The sequence below is a fragment of the Carassius gibelio genome, chromosome A9 (assembly GCF_023724105.1).
Source record: "Carassius gibelio isolate Cgi1373 ecotype wild population from Czech Republic chromosome A9, carGib1.2-hapl.c, whole genome shotgun sequence".
Taxonomy (NCBI): Eukaryota; Metazoa; Chordata; class Actinopteri; order Cypriniformes; family Cyprinidae; genus Carassius; species Carassius gibelio.
Genome location: NC_068379.1, coordinates 5,060,355 through 5,080,546, shown reverse-complemented (window position 1 = coordinate 5,080,546; position 20,192 = coordinate 5,060,355). Strand labels below are relative to the sequence as shown.

Sequence of the window (20,192 nt, the reverse complement as noted above, 5' to 3'; positions counted from 1 at the left end):
ATACTGACCTCTGACATCCTGTGACATGATATTTATTTGAATTTACATAATCTCATGGCTGTAACAGTAAAACTGTTCATCTCACAGATCAAGACTAAGCTGTAATGCAAGCAGAACTTTCACAAATGCTTGTAGGTCAATAAAATAATTACAAAAGAAAAATAATTTAAGGATTTGATAACACTGTAAAATAATGTCTAATTTGTTAACATTAGCAAATGCATTAATAACACTTTGTAACAATTGCACTCAATAGTAAATAGTCAGTTCATGCTTTATAAAGCCTTGTCCCAACATTAATAGTCATTAGTAAGCAGTTTATAAATACAGCTATAAATAGCTTGGTTTATAAGCACATTTATTAAAAAGGAGAGTAAAGGGTCAGTTATCTTCCTATGAAAAATAAAAAAATAAAAATAAACAAACAACAACACAGATTGATACAGAACTCAGAAATTTTATTGTGGATTTATGATCAAATCAGCCTGTAAATGAATCAAGAAGACACAAGTAGTTCACACCAAACTTTTTCAACATGATGCCAATATACTGAAGATGTTAAATTGCGAATGGGTTTAGGATACCTTAAATGGTGTGGCCATACCGATTTATTAAAGTAACATAAAAAAATACAATAGTTATTTTACTATATCTTTAACATTCTTCATCCAACTCTTCATAATTTTTTATATACGTAGAAGTCATCATTTGAAAGAAGCACAGTAAGTTTCATAGCTTTATCATTTTCAAGAGCCAGCTTAAAATTAAAACTATCATAACATATAAATCAAGCTTGCAATTCTTAGTACCAATAATGGCCACCAGATGGAGCTATATGATTACTTTTAAATAATTATTGTAGAAACAAGTATGATTTAAATCATTTATAGAAATCTTTCAAGGAAAAATTATATGTATTTTACTGATAAAATGACCCTCACTTAATTAGAATAATATGCTGAAGTATTGTGAAATACTGTGTATTAAGAATAATTCTTTATAGGCTTTATGGACAGATAAGTTTGGAGTGACTCTTGAAGGATCAGCACCACATCCTCTTTTACCACTGTTTAAAGAATTTATCTTACAGAACAGGTGCGAATGAATTTTGGATAGCTTGAATGGTTTTGTCATGGTGATTTTTTGAAATAACAGTAAAAAAGGAACCAGTAAATGTCTTTTATTTTTTTAAGTGCAGCTTCTAAACACTTCAACAAAATGTACACATAGAAGACAAGTCATGCTGAGGAAATATGCATAGTTTCATGACTATACAACACTATATGGATGATAGAAAATTAAAAAACTACCATACATCTGATGTCACTCTGTCCCTCTGTCACTGTGGGTAATGTGTGTGTGTGTGTGTTTGTGTGTGTGTGTGTGTGTGTGTGTGTGTGTGTGTTTGTGTGTTAAGTGTGTGTGTGTTAAGTGTGTGTGCTGAGTTTGTGTGAATGTGTGGGAGAGGGGATGGGCTTGGTGTCAGAGAGAGAGAGAGAGAGAGAGAGAGGGAGGGAGAATTAATCATCTCTTTAATCACCAGCAGAAAAAAAAAGCAATTTTGTGTTGTTGTTGTTGTTTTTTTCATCATTACAGCTTAAGAAATATCTTAGGCCTCAACATCAATTGTTGCTGCTTTATATAGCCTTCTCCCAAAATTAATAGTCATTAGTAAGCATTTTATAAATACAGCTATAATTAAATTGTTCATGGTTTATATGCACATTTATTTTGAGGAGATTAAAGGCTGTAATCTTCCTAAAAAAAATTAAAAAAAAATAAATAAAAAAAACAAACAAACACAGAACTCAGAAACATTTATTTCAAGATGCAATAAAAGAAAACTGTACACTATATATATATATATATATATATATATATATATATATATATATATATATATATACAATTGCATAAGTTTATATTTAATTTTTATTTATCAAGTGTACAGCTAATAATAATAATAATAATAATAATAATGCATTTTATTTAAGGCGCCTTTCAAACCACTCAAGGTCACCGTACAACAAGTAACAACAGTAACAATATTAAAACAAAAAATAACAGCAAATAACAATGTCAATAAAAAAACACAATAATATTAGAATAGCACAACATATTGTGGAATACTATATTAAGACTTTATATATAGGCTTAATGAACAGATAGGTTTTGAGAGATTCTTGAAGTACTAGCATCACCTCCTCTTGTACGACGGTTTGAGGAATATATCTTCCAGATAGTACCGCCGCTCCCTATATGCAGAATACGCAGTCTTCGTAGGGCACCAACTCCCAGAGGGGGCACCATCCCAGTAGCTCAAAAAAAATAAAACACGCGCCATTCTCCCATCCGCGCTCGCGACCGCTCGGACATTTGCGGAAGAATGTTCGTAATTGATGGATGGACATCTATGCCCGGGTAAAAGACATCAGCAATCCGGCACAGAGAAAAGAAAAATAAAGTAAAAAACAAAACAAAAACAGGCATAAAGTTGGCTTGACATTGGACATTCGAGAGTCTCAAATTTAGGGACCGTCTCTAAAGTTACATGTGATATTGTTATACACTTTTCTAACGTCAGTAGCATTTGAAGAGAATGACTTACAGTCATAAAAACAACTGTAATTGTTCATCTAGGTGACAGCGATAATGCACAATTAAATTGAATGTTTGATATTTATTAAAACAAACTGTAAGTAATATGTAAATTATGCTACTTTTTCACATGGGCTCAAAAGCAAATTTGAAGCTCAGTAGCATTTGAGGAGAGGGACTTGCAGTCATAAACCAATTGTAAAGTGTTCATTTAGGTGTTAGCTATGATGCACAACTTATACATTTTTTATATATATTAAAATAAAGTGTTACTAAAGTTATATATATTGTTCTGTGTATGTGATTTCAAAGTCTAGATGGGTCGGATTAACCCTTTAACTGCCATATCCCTTAAAATTTGATTGCCAGAGGGTTACTGTAAATGCTTATGCCCGCTGGGCACAGTTTTCCCGATGCCACCGGGGTGGCGTTGCACTGACGGCTTGAGCCCGCCATCGCTGCTTGCAGCTATATTTAGGGGCCAAGCCCAGAGGGCTGTAGCCCCTATTGTATCTGTACGTTTTATTATTATTATTATTATTTTCGTCCAATGGGAGTCTATGGCAGCCCTATGAAGGGAACATGGGAAAATGATGAAATTTGGCACACTTGTAGAGATGACCATTATTAGTGATCTGACCAACTTTGGGGTCTCTAGGACCAACTCTACAGCGCCACCACCAGTTCAAAAATTCAACATTCAAACGTTAATAACTCTTGAACCACTAATTCTATGAAAATAAAACTTAGTACATCTGTTTTGTCTCTTCATGGAGATTCCATTCCATATCTTACATTAAGACTCCGCCCATTACAGTAGCAGCCATTTTGAAAAGTACAGTAATCAGTCTAAACACTACTCCTCCTTCAAAATTGGTCCAATTCTTCTGAAATTTGGCACAGATAATCTTTGGACTGAGCCGCACAGAATAGACTGAACAGAATTTTTTGAACACTAGTGAAAAAAAAAGTTATGATGCTGTGAACTTACAGAGGTTGACCTCAAATCGGTAGAGATGCTGTATCTCGGCCAAACTTTGATCAATCGATACCAATCTTGGTACACTTCATCTACACCATGATCTGGGGGTCCATGCTAAATTTGGGAACAGCGCCACCTATGGGTGTTGAGATACCAAAAATGCACTTTTTAGCTTATAACTTCTGAACAATTCATCAGAAAATTATGATCTTGATGTCTATGGTTTCTGTAGATCATTTCGAATCTGTGGATGTCAATTTTGTCAAGACCACCTGGACCACCCGTCCGCCATTTTGAAATTTGTCAAAAATTGCTCTAACTTTTGAACTACTGTACAAATCTTCACAAAAATCGATAGGCATCATCAACACCATGTGCCGGAAGTACCCCGGAAGTTGGAAGACATCGCCACCTAGTGTTCAAGAGATATAACGATTCTTGCAAAACCCCTTATAACTACTGTAAATGTTGATCGATTTTTGTTATTTTTATGTCATTTTATTCCTTTGGTTATGCCGATTCTGAGGATGTCTCAATTGTCATTTTCCAACATGGCGTCTGTCCGCCATATTGAATGGAATGAAATACAGTTTTTTCACTACTCCTCCCTGAAATCTTGTTCAATTTTGTTAAAAGTTTTATCAGATGAACTTCAGAACGGGCCTGACAGAAATGACAGAACGGATTTTTGATATTCGTTCCCGTTCCAGAGATGTACAGCTCCGAAGTTGACCGTGCCTGTGTTTGTTGATTTATGCTAATTAGCTTAGCATGCTAATTAACTAAAATGCTAACACTTTTCTATTCACTCTAATGGGTCTCTTGAGCAATCTGGTTAACTTTGACAATGTTAGCATTTTTTAGCGTAGCATGCTAATCTGGCTAAAATGCTACTTCGGGCTTGTGAGAGATCATTCTCACACCTTGACCTCTCTTCTGTGCCATGTAAATTGTGTGTCAACTAATGTGGCGCACTTAGCTAAGGCGTTGGTTCTGAACCTGTGAGGTTGTGGGTTCGAAACCTGTATGGGAAAAATTTAAAATTGGGTATAAAGTTGTCATTTCAATTCCTTTATTACATGGTTAAGAGCTGTACTAAAGTTTCTTAAAATGGGATCAAAAATAAGTGTGTTTTTGTAACTTCATTCTGCGTTCGTTCTCATCAGACCTTCTGATTTCACCTTATCTGTAATTCTGAATCTATCTGTTCTGTAAAAAGTGCTGAAAAAGTTGCTTGAAAAAACCTTAAAAGCCAAAGAGCAATAAGGGCTTGGCCCCAGAAAGGCTGCTTGCAGCTTTAATTATTAGGGGCCAAGCCCAGAGGGCTGTAGCCCCTATTGTATCTGTATGTTTTATTATTATTATTATTATTCTTCTTCTTCTTCCTCTCCAATGGGAGTCTATGGCAGCCCTATGAAGGAAACATGGGAAAATGATGAAATTTGGCACACTTGTAGAACTGGTCATTATTAGAGATCTGACCAACTTTGGGGTCTCTAGGCCAAACTCTATAGCGCCACCAGCAGTCCAAAAATTCAACATTCAAACGTTAATAACTCTTGAACCACTAATTCTATGAAAATAAAACTTAGTACATCTATTTTGTCTCTTCATGGAGATTCCATTCCATATCTTACATTAAGACTCCGCCCATTACAGTGGCGGCCATTTTGAAAAGTACAGTATTCAGTCTAAACACTACTCCTCCTTCAAAATTGGTCCAATTCTTCTGAAATTTGGCTCAGATGTTCTTTGGACTGAGCCGCACAGAAATGACTGAACAGAATTTTTTGAACACTAGTGAAAAAAAAAGTTATGATGCTGTGAACTTACTGAGGCTGACCTAAAATCGGTTGAGATGCTGTATCTCGGCCAAACTTTGATCAATCGAAACCAAACTCGGTACACTTCATCTACACCATGATCTGGGGGTCCATGCCGAATTTGGGAATAGCGCCACCTATGGGTGTCGAGATACCAAAAATGCACTTTTTTGCTTATAACTTCTGAACAATTCATCAGAAAATTATGATCTTGATGTCTATGGATTCTTTAGATCATTCCGGATCTGTGGATGTCAATTTTGTCGAGACCACCAGGACCACCCGTCCGCCATTTTGAATTTTGTCATAAATTGCTATATCTTTTGATCTATTGTACATATCTTCACAAAAATCGATAGGCATCATCAACAACATGTGCCTGAGGTACCCCGGAAGTTAGAAGACAGCGCCACCTAGTGTTCAAGAGATATAACGATTCTTGCAAAACCCCTTATAACTACTGTAAATTTTGATCGATTTTTGATATTTTTATGTCATTTGATTCCGTGGGTTATGCCGAATCAGATGATGTCTCATTTGCCATTTTCCAATATGGCGTCTGTCCGCCATATTGAATGGATTTAAATACAGTTTTTTCGCTACTCCTCCCTGAAATCTTGTTCAATTTTGTTCAAAATTTTATCAGATGAACTTCAGACCGGGCCTGACAGAAATGACTGAACAGATTTTTGATATTCACTCACGTTCCCGATATGTACAGCTCTGAAGTTGACCGTGCCTGTGCTGGTTGATTTATGCTAGTTAGCTTAGCATGCTAATTAGCTAAAATGCTAACACGTTTCTATTGACTCTAATGGGTCTCCTGAGCTATCTGGTTAACTTTGAGCAACGTTAGCATTTTTTAGCGTAGCATGCTAATCTGGCTAAAATGCTGATTTGGGCTTTTGAGATTTAATTCTCACACCTTAACCTCTCTTCTGTGCCATGCGAACTGTGTGTCAACTAATGTGGCGCACTTCGCTAAGGCACTCGTCCCAAACCCGAGAGGTCGTGGGATCGAATCCGGGGTGGGTAACGTCGGTCCGATGGAAGTTCTGTTTTGGCCATTTTGCTTCGTCCCGCTCGTTGCTCTGGCTACAGCCCTTCAGGGCTTGGCCCCGGTATCGCTGCTTGCAGCTATATTTATTATTATTAGGGGCCAAGCCCAGAGGGCTGTAGCCCCTATTGTATCTGTATGTTTTATTAGGGGCCAAGCCCAGAGGGCTGTAGCCCCTATTGTATCTGTATGTTTTATTAGGGGCCAAGCCCAGAGGGCTGTAGCCCCTATTGTATCTGTATGTTTTATTATTATTATTATTCTTCTTCTTCTTCTTCTTCTTCTTCTTCTCGTCCAATGGGAGTCTATGGCAGCCCTATGAAGGGAACATGGGAAAATGATAAAATTTGGCACACTTTTAGAACTGGTCATTATAAGTGATCTGACCAACTTTGGGGTCTCTAGGCCAAACTCTATAGCGCCACCACCAGCTCAAAAAATCAACATTCAAACGTTAATAACTCTTGAACCACTAATTCTATGAAAATAAAACTTAGTACATCTATTTTGTCTCTTCATGGAGATTCCATTCCATATCTTACATTAAGACTCCGCCCATTACAGTGGCGGCCATTTTGAAAAGTACAGTATTCAGTCTAAACACTACTCCTCCTTCAAAATTGGTCCAATTCTTCTGAAATTTGGCTCAGATGTTCTTTGGACTGAGCCGCACAGAAATGACTGAACAGATTTTTGATTTTCGTCTTTGTTCAAAAGTTATTCAATTGTGAACTTAATGAGGCTGACCTAAAATCGGTAGAGATGCTATATCTCGGCCAAACTTTGATCAATCGATACCAAACTTGGAACACATCATCTTCACCATGATCTGGGGGTCCATGCCAAATTTGGGAACAGCGCCACCTATGGGTGTTGAGATACCAAAAATGCACTTTTTTGCTTATAACTTCTGAACAATTCATCAGAAAATTATTATCTTGATGTCTTTGGATTCTTTAGATCATTCCGGATCTGTGGATGTCAATTTTGTCAAGACCACCAGGACCACCCGTCCGCCATTTTGAATTTTGTCAAAAATTGCTATATCTTTTGATCTACTGTACATATCTTCACAAAAATCGATAGGCATCATCAACACCATATCCCGGAGGTACCCCGGAAGTTGGAAGACAGCGCCACCTAGTGTTCAAGAGATATAACGATTCTTGCAAAACCCCTTATAACTACTGTAAATGTTGATCGATTTTTGTTATTTTTATGTTATTTTATTCCGTGGGTTATGCTGAATCTGATGATGTCTCAATTGTCATTTTCCAACATGGCGTCTGTCCGCCATATTGAATGGAATGAAATACAGTTTTTTCGCTACTCCTCCCTGAAATCTTGTTCAATTTTGTTCAAAATTTTATCAGATGAACTTCAGACCGGGCCTGACAGAAATGACTGAACAGATTTTTGATATTCACTCCCGTTCCCGACGTGTACAGCTCTGAACTTGACCGTGCCTGTGCTTGTTGATTTATGCTAGTTAGCTTAGCATGCTAATTAGCTAAAATGCTAATACGTTTCTATTGACTCTAATGGGTCTCCTGAGCTATCTGGTTAACTTTGAGCAACGTTAGCATTTTTTAGCGTAGCATGCTAATCTGGCTAAAATGCTGCTTCGGGCTTTTGAGAGTTAATTCTCACACCTTAACCTCTCTTCTGTGCCATGCAAACAGTGTGTCAACTAATGTGGCACACTTTGCTAAGGCACTCGTCCCGAACCCGAGAGGTCGTGGGATCGAATCCGGGGTGGGTAATGTCGATCCGATGGAAGTTCCGTTTTGGCCGTTTTGCTTCATCCCGCTCGTTGCTCTGGCTACAGCCCTTCAGGGCTTGGCCCCGGTATCGCTGCTTGCAGCTATATTTATTATTATTATTATTCTTCTTCTTCTTCTCGTCCAATGGGAGTCTATGGCAGCCCTATGAAGGGAACATGGGAAAATGATGAAATTTGGCACACTTGTAGAACTGGTCATTATTAGTGATCTGACCAACTTTTGGGTCTCTAGGCCAAACTCTATAGCGCCACCACCAGTCCAAAAATTCAACATTCAAACGTTAATAACTCTTGAACCACTTATTCTATGAAAATAAAACTTAGTACATCTATTTTGTCTCTTCATGGAGATTCCATTCCATATCTTACATTAAGACTCCGCCCATTACAGTAGCGGCCATTTTGAAAAGTACAGTATTCAGTCTAAACACTACTCCTCCTTCAAAATTGGTCCAATTCTTCTGAAATTTGGCTCAGATGTTCTTTGGACTGAGCCGCACAGAAATGACTGAACAGAATTTTTTGAACACTAGTGAAAAAAAAAGTTATGATGCTGTGAACTTACTGAGGCTGACCTAAAATCAGTTGAGATGCTGTATCTCGGCCAAACTTTGATCAATCGATACCAAACTTGGTACACTTCATCTAGACCATGATCTGGGGGTCCATGCCAAATTTGGGAATAGCGCCACCTATGGGTGTTGAGATACCAAAAATGCACTTTTTTGCTTATAACTTCTGAACAATTCATCAGAAAATTATGATCTTGATATCTATGGATTCTTTACATCAATCCGAATCTGTGGATGTCAATTTTGTCAAGACCACCAGGACCACCCGTCCGCCATTTTGAAATTTGTCAAAAATTGCTATATCTTTTGATCTACTGTACATATCTTCACAAAAATCGATATGCATCATCAACAACATGTGCCGGAGGTACCCCGGAAGTTAGAAGACAGCGCCACCTAGTGTTCAAGAGATATAACGATTCTCGCAAAACCCCTTATAACTACTGTAAATGTTGATCAATTTTTGTTATTTTTATGTCATTTCATTCCGTGGGTTATGTCAAATCTGATGATGTCTCAATTTTTATTTTCCAATATGGCGTCTGTCCGCCATATTGAATGGAATGAAATACAGTTTTTTCGCTACTCCTCCCTGAAATCTTGTTCAATTTTGTCCAAAATTTGATCAGATGAACTTCAGACCGGGCCTGACAGAAATGACTGAACAGATTTTTGATATTCACTCCCGTTCCCGATATGTACAGCTCTGAACTTGACCGTGCCTGTGCTCGTTGATTTATGCTAGTTAGCTTAGCATGCTAATTAGCCGAAATGCTAACACGTTTCTATTGACTCTAATGGGTCTCCTGAGCTATCTGGTTAACTTTGAGCAACGTTAGCATTTTTAGCGTATCATGCTAATCTGGCTAAAATGCTACTTCGGGCTCTTGAGAGTTAATTCTCACACCTTAACCTCTCTTCTGTGCCATGTAAATCGTGTGTCAACTAATGTGGCGCACTTCGCTAAGGCACCGGTCCCAGACCCGAGAGGTCGTGGGATCGAATCCGGGGTGGGTAATGTCGATCCGATGGAAGTTCCGTTTTGGCCGTTTTGCTTCGTCCCGCTCGCTGCTCTGGCTACAGCCCTTCAGGGCTTGGCCCCGGTATCGCTGCTTGCAGCTATATTTATTAGGGGCCAAGCCCAGAGGGCTGTAGCCCCTATTGTATCTGTATGTTTTATTATTATTATTATTATTCTTCTTCTTCTTCTCGTCCAATGGGAGTCTATGGCAGCCCTATGAAGGGAACATGGGAAAATGATGAAATTTGGCACACTTGTAGAACTGGTCATTATTAGTGATCTGACCAACTTTTGGGTCTCTAGGCCAAACTCTATAGCGCCACCACCAGTCCAAAAATTCAACATTCAAACGTTAATAACTCTTGAACCACTTATTCTATGAAAATAAAACTTAGTACATCTATTTTGTCTCTTCATGGAGATTCCATTCCATATCTTACATTAAGACTCCGCCCATTACAGTAGCGGCCATTTTGAAAAGTACAGTATTCAGTCTAAACACTACTCCTCCTTCAAAATTGGTCCAATTCTTCTGAAATTTGGCTCAGATGTTCTTTGGACTGAGCCGCACAGAAATGACTGAACAGAATTTTTTGAACACTAGTGAAAAAAAAAGTTATGATGCTGTGAACTTACTGAGGCTGACCTAAAATCAGTTGAGATGCTGTATCTCGGCCAAACTTTGATCAATCGATACCAAACTTGGTACACTTCATCTAGACCATGATCTGGGGGTCCATGCCAAATTTGGGAATAGCGCCACCTATGGGTGTTGAGATACCAAAAATGCACTTTTTTGCTTATAACTTCTGAACAATTCATCAGAAAATTATGATCTTGATATCTATGGATTCTTTACATCAATCCGAATCTGTGGATGTCAATTTTGTCAAGACCACCAGGACCACCCGTCCGCCATTTTGAAATTTGTCAAAAATTGCTATATCTTTTGATCTACTGTACATATCTTCACAAAAATCGATATGCATCATCAACAACATGTGCCGGAGGTACCCCGGAAGTTAGAAGACAGCGCCACCTAGTGTTCAAGAGATATAACGATTCTCGCAAAACCCCTTATAACTACTGTAAATGTTGATCAATTTTTGTTATTTTTATGTCATTTCATTCCGTGGGTTATGTCAAATCTGATGATGTCTCAATTTTTATTTTCCAATATGGCGTCTGTCCGCCATATTGAATGGAATGAAATACAGTTTTTTCGCTACTCCTCCCTGAAATCTTGTTCAATTTTGTCCAAAATTTGATCAGATGAACTTCAGACCGGGCCTGACAGAAATGACTGAACAGATTTTTGATATTCACTCCCGTTCCCGATATGTACAGCTCTGAACTTGACCGTGCCTGTGCTCGTTGATTTATGCTAGTTAGCTTAGCATGCTAATTAGCCGAAATGCTAACACGTTTCTATTGACTCTAATGGGTCTCCTGAGCTATCTGGTTAACTTTGAGCAACGTTAGCATTTTTAGCGTATCATGCTAATCTGGCTAAAATGCTACTTCGGGCTCTTGAGAGTTAATTCTCACACCTTAACCTCTCTTCTGTGCCATGTAAATCGTGTGTCAACTAATGTGGCGCACTTCGCTAAGGCACCGTTCCCAGACCCGAGAGGTCGTGGGATCGAATCCGGGGTGGGTAATGTCGATCCGATGGAAGTTCCGTTTTGGCCGTTTTGCTTCGTCCCGCTCGCTGCTCTGGCTACAGCCCTTCAGGGCTTGGCCCCGGTATCGCTGCTTGCAGCTATATTTATTATTATTATTCTTCTTCTTCTTCCTCTCCAATGGGAGTCTATGGCAGCCCTATGAAGGAAACATGGGAAAATGATGAAATTTGGCACACTTGTAGAACTGGTCATTATTAGAGATCTGACCAACTTTGGGGTCTCTAGGCCAAACTCTATAGCGCCACCAGCAGTCCAAAAATTCAACATTCAAACGTTAATAACTCTTGAACCACTAATTCTATGAAAATAAAACTTAGTACATCTATTTTGTCTCTTCATGGAGATTCCATTCCATATCTTACATTAAGACTCCGCCCATTACAGTGGCGGCCATTTTGAAAAGTACAGTATTCAGTCTAAACACTACTCCTCCTTCAAAATTGGTCCAATTCTTCTGAAATTTGGCTCAGATGTTCTTTGGACTGAGCCGCACAGAAATGACTGAACAGAATTTTTTGAACACTAGTGAAAAAAAAAGTTATGATGCTGTGAACTTACTGAGGCTGACCTAAAATCGGTTGAGATGCTGTATCTCGGCCAAACTTTGATCAATCGAAACCAAACTCGGTACACTTCATCTACACCATGATCTGGGGGTCCATGCCGAATTTGGGAATAGCGCCACCTATGGGTGTCGAGATACCAAAAATGCACTTTTTTGCTTATAACTTCTGAACAATTCATCAGAAAATTATGATCTTGATGTCTATGGATTCTTTAGATCATTCCGGATCTGTGGATGTCAATTTTGTCGAGACCACCAGGACCACCCGTCCGCCATTTTGAATTTTGTCATAAATTGCTATATCTTTTGATCTATTGTACATATCTTCACAAAAATCGATAGGCATCATCAACAACATGTGCCTGAGGTACCCCGGAAGTTAGAAGACAGCGCCACCTAGTGTTCAAGAGATATAACGATTCTTGCAAAACCCCTTATAACTACTGTAAATTTTGATCGATTTTTGATATTTTTATGTCATTTGATTCCGTGGGTTATGCCGAATCAGATGATGTCTCATTTGCCATTTTCCAATATGGCGTCTGTCCGCCATATTGAATGGATTTAAATACAGTTTTTTCGCTACTCCTCCCTGAAATCTTGTTCAATTTTGTTCAAAATTTTATCAGATGAACTTCAGACCGGGCCTGACAGAAATGACTGAACAGATTTTTGATATTCACTCACGTTCCCGATATGTACAGCTCTGAAGTTGACCGTGCCTGTGCTGGTTGATTTATGCTAGTTAGCTTAGCATGCTAATTAGCTAAAATGCTAACACGTTTCTATTGACTCTAATGGGTCTCCTGAGCTATCTGGTTAACTTTGAGCAACGTTAGCATTTTTTAGCGTAGCATGCTAATCTGGCTAAAATGCTGATTTGGGCTTTTGAGATTTAATTCTCACACCTTAACCTCTCTTCTGTGCCATGCGAACTGTGTGTCAACTAATGTGGCGCACTTCGCTAAGGCACTCGTCCCAAACCCGAGAGGTCGTGGGATCGAATCCGGGGTGGGTAACGTCGGTCCGATGGAAGTTCTGTTTTGGCCATTTTGCTTCGTCCCGCTCGTTGCTCTGGCTACAGCCCTTCAGGGCTTGGCCCCGGTATCGCTGCTTGCAGCTATATTTATTATTATTATTCTTCTTTTCGTCCCATTGGGTCTATGGCAGCCCTATGAAGGGAACATGGGAAAATGATGAAATTTGGCACACTTGTAGAGATGACCATTATTAGTGATCTGACCAACTTTGGGGTCTCTAGGACCAACTCTACAGCGCCACCACCAGTTCAAAAATTCAACATTCAAACGTTAATAACTCTTGAACCACTAATTCTATGAAAATAAAACTTAGTACATCTATTTTGTCTCTTCATGGAGATTCCATTCCATATCTTACATTAAGACTCCACCCATTACAGTAGCGGCCATTTTGAAAAGTACAGTATTCAGTCTAAACACTACTCCTCCTTCAAAATTGGTCCAATTCTTCTGAAATTTGGCTCAGATGTTCTTTGGACTGAGCCGCACAGAAATGACTGAACAGAATTTTGATTTTCGTCTTTGTTCAAAAGTTATTCAATTGTGAACTTAATGAGCCTGACCTAAAATCGGCTGAAATGCTGTATCTCGGCCAAACTTTGATCAATCGAAACCAAACTTGGTACACTTCATCTACACCATGAGCTGGGGGTCCATGCCAAATTTGGGAATAGCGCCACCTATGGGTGTTGAGATACCAAAAATGCACTTTTTTGCTTATAACTTCTGAACAGTTCATCAGAAAATTATTATCTTAATGTCTATGGATTCTTTAGATCATTCCGGATCTGTGGATGTCCATTTTGTCAAGACCACCTGGACCACCCGTCCGCCATTTTGAAATTTGTCATAAAATGCTATATCTTTTGAATTACTTTACAAATCTTCACAAAAATTGGTAGACATAATCAACACCATATCCCGGAGATACCCCGGAAGTTGGAACACAGCGCCACCTAGTGTTCAAGAGATATAACGATTCTTGCAAAACCCCTTATAACTACTGTAAATTTTGATCGATTTTTGTTATTTTTATGTCATTTTATTCCATGGGTTATGCCAAATCTGATGATGTCTCATTTGTCATTTTCCAATATGGCAACTGTCCGCAATATAAAATGGAATGAAATACAGTTTTTTCGCTACTCCTCCCTGAAATCTTGTTCAATTTTGTTCAAAATGTTATCAGATGAACTTCAGACCAGGCCTGACAGAAATGACTGAACAGATTTTTGATATTCACTCCCGTTCCCGACATGTACTGCTCCGAAGTTGACCGTGCCTGTGCTTGTTGATTAATGCTAGTTAGCTTAGCATGCTAATTAGCTAAAATGCTAACACGTTTCTATTGACTCTAATGGGTCTCTTGAGCTACCTGGTTAACTTTGAGCAATGTTAACAATTTTTAGCGTAGCATGCTAATCTGGCTAAAATGCTACTTCGGGCTTTTGATAGTTCATTCTCACACCTTAACCTGTCTTCTGTGCCATGTAAACTGTGTGTCAACTAATGTGGCGCACTTAGCTAAGGCACTGGTCCTGAAACCGAGAGGTTGTGGGATCGAATCCGTGGTGGGTCAGGTTGATCTGATGTAACTCTCATTTTGGCCATTTTGCTCTGGCTACAGCCCTTCAGGGCTTGGCCCCGGTATCGCTGCTTGCAGCTATATTTAGGGGCCAAGCCCAGAGGGCTGTAGCCCCTATTGTATCTGTATGTTTTATTAGGGGCCAAGCCCAGAGGGCTGTAGCCCCTATTGTATCTGTATGTTTTATTATTATTATTATTCTTCTTCTTCTTCTTCTTCTTCTTCTTCTCGTCCAATGGGAGTCTATGGCAGCCCTATGAAGGGAACATGGGAAAATGATAAAATTTGGCACACTTTTAGAACTGGTCATTATAAGTGATCTGACCAACTTTGGGGTCTCTAGGCCAAACTCTATAGCGCCACCACCAGCTCAAAAAATCAACATTCAAACGTTAATAACTCTTGAACCACTAATTCTATGAAAATAAAACTTAGTACATCTATTTTGTCTCTTCATGGAGATTCCATTCCATATCTTACATTAAGACTCCGCCCATTACAGTGGCGGCCATTTTGAAAAGTACAGTATTCAGTCTAAACACTACTCCTCCTTCAAAATTGGTCCAATTCTTCTGAAATTTGGCTCAGATGTTCTTTGGACTGAGCCGCACAGAAATGACTGAACAGATTTTTGATTTTCGTCTTTGTTCAAAAGTTATTCAATTGTGAACTTAATGAGGCTGACCTAAAATCGGTAGAGATGCTATATCTCGGCCAAACTTTGATCAATCGATACCAAACTTGGAACACATCATCTTCACCATGATCTGGGGGTCCATGCCAAATTTGGGAACAGCGCCACCTATGGGTGTTGAGATACCAAAAATGCACTTTTTTGCTTATAACTTCTGAACAATTCATCAGAAAATTATTATCTTGATGTCTTTGGATTCTTTAGATCATTCCGGATCTGTGGATGTCAATTTTGTCAAGACCACCAGGACCACCCGTCCGCCATTTTGAATTTTGTCAAAAATTGCTATATCTTTTGATCTACTGTACATATCTTCACAAAAATCGATAGGCATCATCAACACCATATCCCGGAGGTACCCCGGAAGTTGGAAGACAGCGCCACCTAGTGTTCAAGAGATATAACGATTCTTGCAAAACCCCTTATAACTACTGTAAATGTTGATCGATTTTTGTTATTTTTATGTTATTTTATTCCGTGGGTTATGCTGAATCTGATGATGTCTCAATTGTCATTTTCCAACATGGCGTCTGTCCGCCATATTGAATGGAATGAAATACAGTTTTTTCGCTACTCCTCCCTGAAATCTTGTTCAATTTTGTTCAAAATTTTATCAGATGAACTTCAGACCGGGCCTGACAGAAATGACTGAACAGATTTTTGATATTCACTCCCGTTCCCGACGTGTACAGCTCTGAACTTGACCGTGCCTGTGCTTGTTGATTTATGCTAGTTAGCTTAGCATGCTAATTAGCTAAAATGCTAATACGTTTCTATTGACTCTAATGGGTCTCCTGAGCTATCTGGTTAACTTTGAGCAACGTTAGCATTTTTTAGCGTAGCATGCTAATCTGGCTAAAATGCTGCTTCGGGCTTTTGAGAGTTAATTCTCACACCTTAACCTCTCTTCTGTGCCATGCAAACAGTGTGTCAACTAATGTGGCACACTTTGCTAAGGCACTCGTCCCGAACCCGAGAGGTCGTGGGATCGAATCCGGGGTGGGTAATGTCGATCCGATGGAAGTTCCGTTTTGGCCGTTTTGCTTCATCCCGCTCGTTGCTCTGGCTACAGCCCTTCAGGGCTTGGCCCCGGTATCGCTGCTTGCAGCTATATTTATTATTATTATTATTCTTCTTCTTCTTCCTCTCCAATGGGAGTCTATGGCAGCCCTATGAAGGAAACATGGGAAAATGATGAAATTTGGCACACTTGTAGAACTGGTCATTATTAGAGATCTGACCAACTTTGGGGTCTCTAGGCCAAACTCTATAGCGCCACCAGCAGTCCAAAAATTCAACATTCAAACGTTAATAACTCTTGAACCACTAATTCTATGAAAATAAAACTTAGTACATCTATTTTGTCTCTTCATGGAGATTCCATTCCATATCTTACATTAAGACTCCGCCCATTACAGTGGCGGCCATTTTGAAAAGTACAGTATTCAGTCTAAACACTACTCCTCCTTCAAAATTGGTCCAATTCTTCTGAAATTTGGCTCAGATGTTCTTTGGACTGAGCCGCACAGAAATGACTGAACAGAATTTTTTGAACACTAGTGAAAAAAAAAGTTATGATGCTGTGAACTTACTGAGGCTGACCTAAAATCGGTTGAGATGCTGTATCTCGGCCAAACTTTGATCAATCGAAACCAAACTCGGTACACTTCATCTACACCATGATCTGGGGGTCCATGCCGAATTTGGGAATAGCGCCACCTATGGGTGTCGAGATACCAAAAATGCACTTTTTTGCTTATAACTTCTGAACAATTCATCAGAAAATTATGATCTTGATGTCTATGGATTCTTTAGATCATTCCGGATCTGTGGATGTCAATTTTGTCGAGACCACCAGGACCACCCGTCCGCCATTTTGAATTTTGTCATAAATTGCTATATCTTTTGATCTATTGTACATATCTTCACAAAAATCGATAGGCATCATCAACAACATGTGCCTGAGGTACCCCGGAAGTTAGAAGACAGCGCCACCTAGTGTTCAAGAGATATAACGATTCTTGCAAAACCCCTTATAACTACTGTAAATTTTGATCGATTTTTGATATTTTTATGTCATTTGATTCCGTGGGTTATGCCGAATCAGATGATGTCTCATTTGCCATTTTCCAATATGGCGTCTGTCCGCCATATTGAATGGATTTAAATACAGTTTTTTCGCTACTCCTCCCTGAAATCTTGTTCAATTTTGTTCAAAATTTTATCAGATGAACTTCAGACCGGGCCTGACAGAAATGACTGAACAGATTTTTGATATTCACTCACGTTCCCGATATGTACAGCTCTGAAGTTGACCGTGCCTGTGCTGGTTGATTTATGCTAGTTAGCTTAGCATGCTAATTAGCTAAAATGCTAACACGTTTCTATTGACTCTAATGGGTCTCCTGAGCTATCTGGTTAACTTTGAGCAACGTTAGCATTTTTTAGCGTAGCATGCTAATCTGGCTAAAATGCTGATTTGGGCTTTTGAGATTTAATTCTCACACCTTAACCTCTCTTCTGTGCCATGCGAACTGTGTGTCAACTAATGTGGCGCACTTCGCTAAGGCACTCGTCCCAAACCCGAGAGGTCGTGGGATCGAATCCGGGGTGGGTAACGTCGGTCCGATGGAAGTTCTGTTTTGGCCATTTTGCTTCGTCCCGCTCGTTGCTCTGGCTACAGCCCTTCAGGGCTTGGCCCCGGTATCGCTGCTTGCAGCTATATTTAGGGGCCAAGCCCAGAGGGCTGTAGCCCCTATTGTATCTGTATGTTTTATTATTATTATTCTTCTTCTTCTTCTTGGCCAATGGGGGTCTATGGCAGCCCTATGAAGGGAACATGGGAAAATGATAAAATTTGGCACACTTGTAGAGATGACCATTATTAGTGATCTGACCAACTTTGGGGTCTCTATGACCAACTCTATAGCGCCACCACCAGTTCAAAAATTCAACATTCAAACGTTAATAACTCTTGAACCACTAATTCTATGAAAATAAAACTTAGTACATCTATTTTGTCTCTTCATGGAGATTCCATTCCACACCTTACATTAAGACTCCGCCCATTACAGTAGCGGCCATTTTGAAAAGTACAGTATTCAGTCTAAACACTACTCCTCCTTCAAAATTGGTCCAATTCTTCTGAAATTTGTCTCAGATGATCTTTGGACTGAGCCGCACAGAAATGACTGAACAGATTTTTGATTTTCGTCTTTGTTCAAAAGTTATTCAATTGTGAACTTAATGAGGCTGACCTAAAATCGGTTGAGATGCTGTATCTTGGCCAAACTTTGATCAATCGATACCAAACTTGGTACACTTCATCTACACCATGATCTGGGGGTCCACGCCAAATTTGGGAACAGCGCCACCTATGGGTGTTGAGATACCAAAAATGCACTTTTTTGCTTATAACTTCTGAACAGTTCATCAGAAAATTATTTTCTTGATGTCTATGGATTATTTAGATCATTCCGGATCTGTGGATGTCAATTTTGTCGAGACCACCAGGACCACCCGTCCGCCATTTTGAAATTTGTCAAAAATTGCTATATCTTTTGATCTACTGTACATATCTTCACAAAAATCGATAGGCATCATCAACAACATGTGCCTGAGGTACCCCGGAAGTTAGAAGACAGCGCCACCTAGTGTTCAAGAGATATAATGATTCTTGCAAAACCCCTTATAACTACTGTAAATTTTGATCGATTTTTGATATTTTTATGTCATTTGATTCCGTGGGTTATGCCAAATCAGATGATGTCTCATTTGCCATTTTCCAATATGGCGTCTGTCCGCCATATTGAATGGAATGAAATACAGTTTTTTCGCTACTCCTCCCTGAAATCTTGTTCAATTTTGTTCAAAATTTTATCAGATGAACTTCAGACCGGGCCTGACAGAAATGACTGAACAGATTTTTGATATTCACTCCCGTTCCCGACGTGTACAGCTCTGAAGTTGACCGTGCCTGTGCTGGTTGATTTATGCTAATTAGCTTAGCATGCTAATTAGCTAAAATGCTAACACGTTTCTATTGACTCCAATGGGTCTCCTGAGCTATCTGGTTAACTTTGAGCAACTTTAGCATTTTTTAGCGTAGCATGCTAATCTGGCTAAAATGCTGCTTCGGGCTTTTGAGAGTTCATTCTCACACCTTAACCTCTCTTCTGTGCCATGTAAATTGTGTGTCAACTAATGTGGCGCACTTAGCTAAGGCACTGGTCCCGAACCCGAGAGGATGTGGGATCGAATCCGGGGTGGGTAACGTCGATCCGATGTGAGTTCCATTTGGGCCATTTTGCTTCGTCCCGCTCGTTGCTCTGGCTACAGCCCTTCAGGGCTTGGCCCCGGTATCGCTGCTTGCAGCTATATTAGCGATTGTTTTTGGTAGAATTTTCGAGCAAAAACAATCGATCACTATGCCAGCCCTATGAAGGGAACATGGGAAAATGATGAAATTTGGCACACTTCTAGAGATGGTCACCAATAGTGATCTGACCAACTTTGGGGTCTCTAAGACCAACTCTACAGCGCCACCACCAGTTCAAAAATTCAGTTTTTAAACTTTAATAACTCCTGAACCCTTTGGTCTATCCAGATACGACTTAGTACACATGATTACTCTCTTCATGGAGATTAATCTCTATACCTTACATTAAGTCTCCACCCATTACAGTAATTGCTATTAAGATAATTAAGTGTTTCCGTTTAAACGCTACTCCTCCTTCAAAAGTGGTTTGATTCTTCTGAAATTTGCCACAGACGATCTTCTGACCGAG

At 39.3% G+C, this 20,192-nt stretch overlaps 1 long non-coding RNA gene across 1 annotated transcript; it reads right to left on the bottom strand.

Annotated features, from left to right (window-relative positions):
- Positions 1-3,945: 3,945 nt before the first annotated feature.
- Positions 3,946-19,485, bottom strand: LOC128019500 (uncharacterized). The gene is made up of 3 exons (XR_008185185.1): positions 18,453-19,485; positions 12,090-13,479; positions 3,946-7,207 (listed from the first exon to the last, which is right to left on the bottom strand). It is a non-coding gene; the product is annotated as an uncharacterized LOC128019500 (long non-coding RNA).
- Between the last annotated feature and the right edge of the window lie 707 nt (positions 19,486-20,192).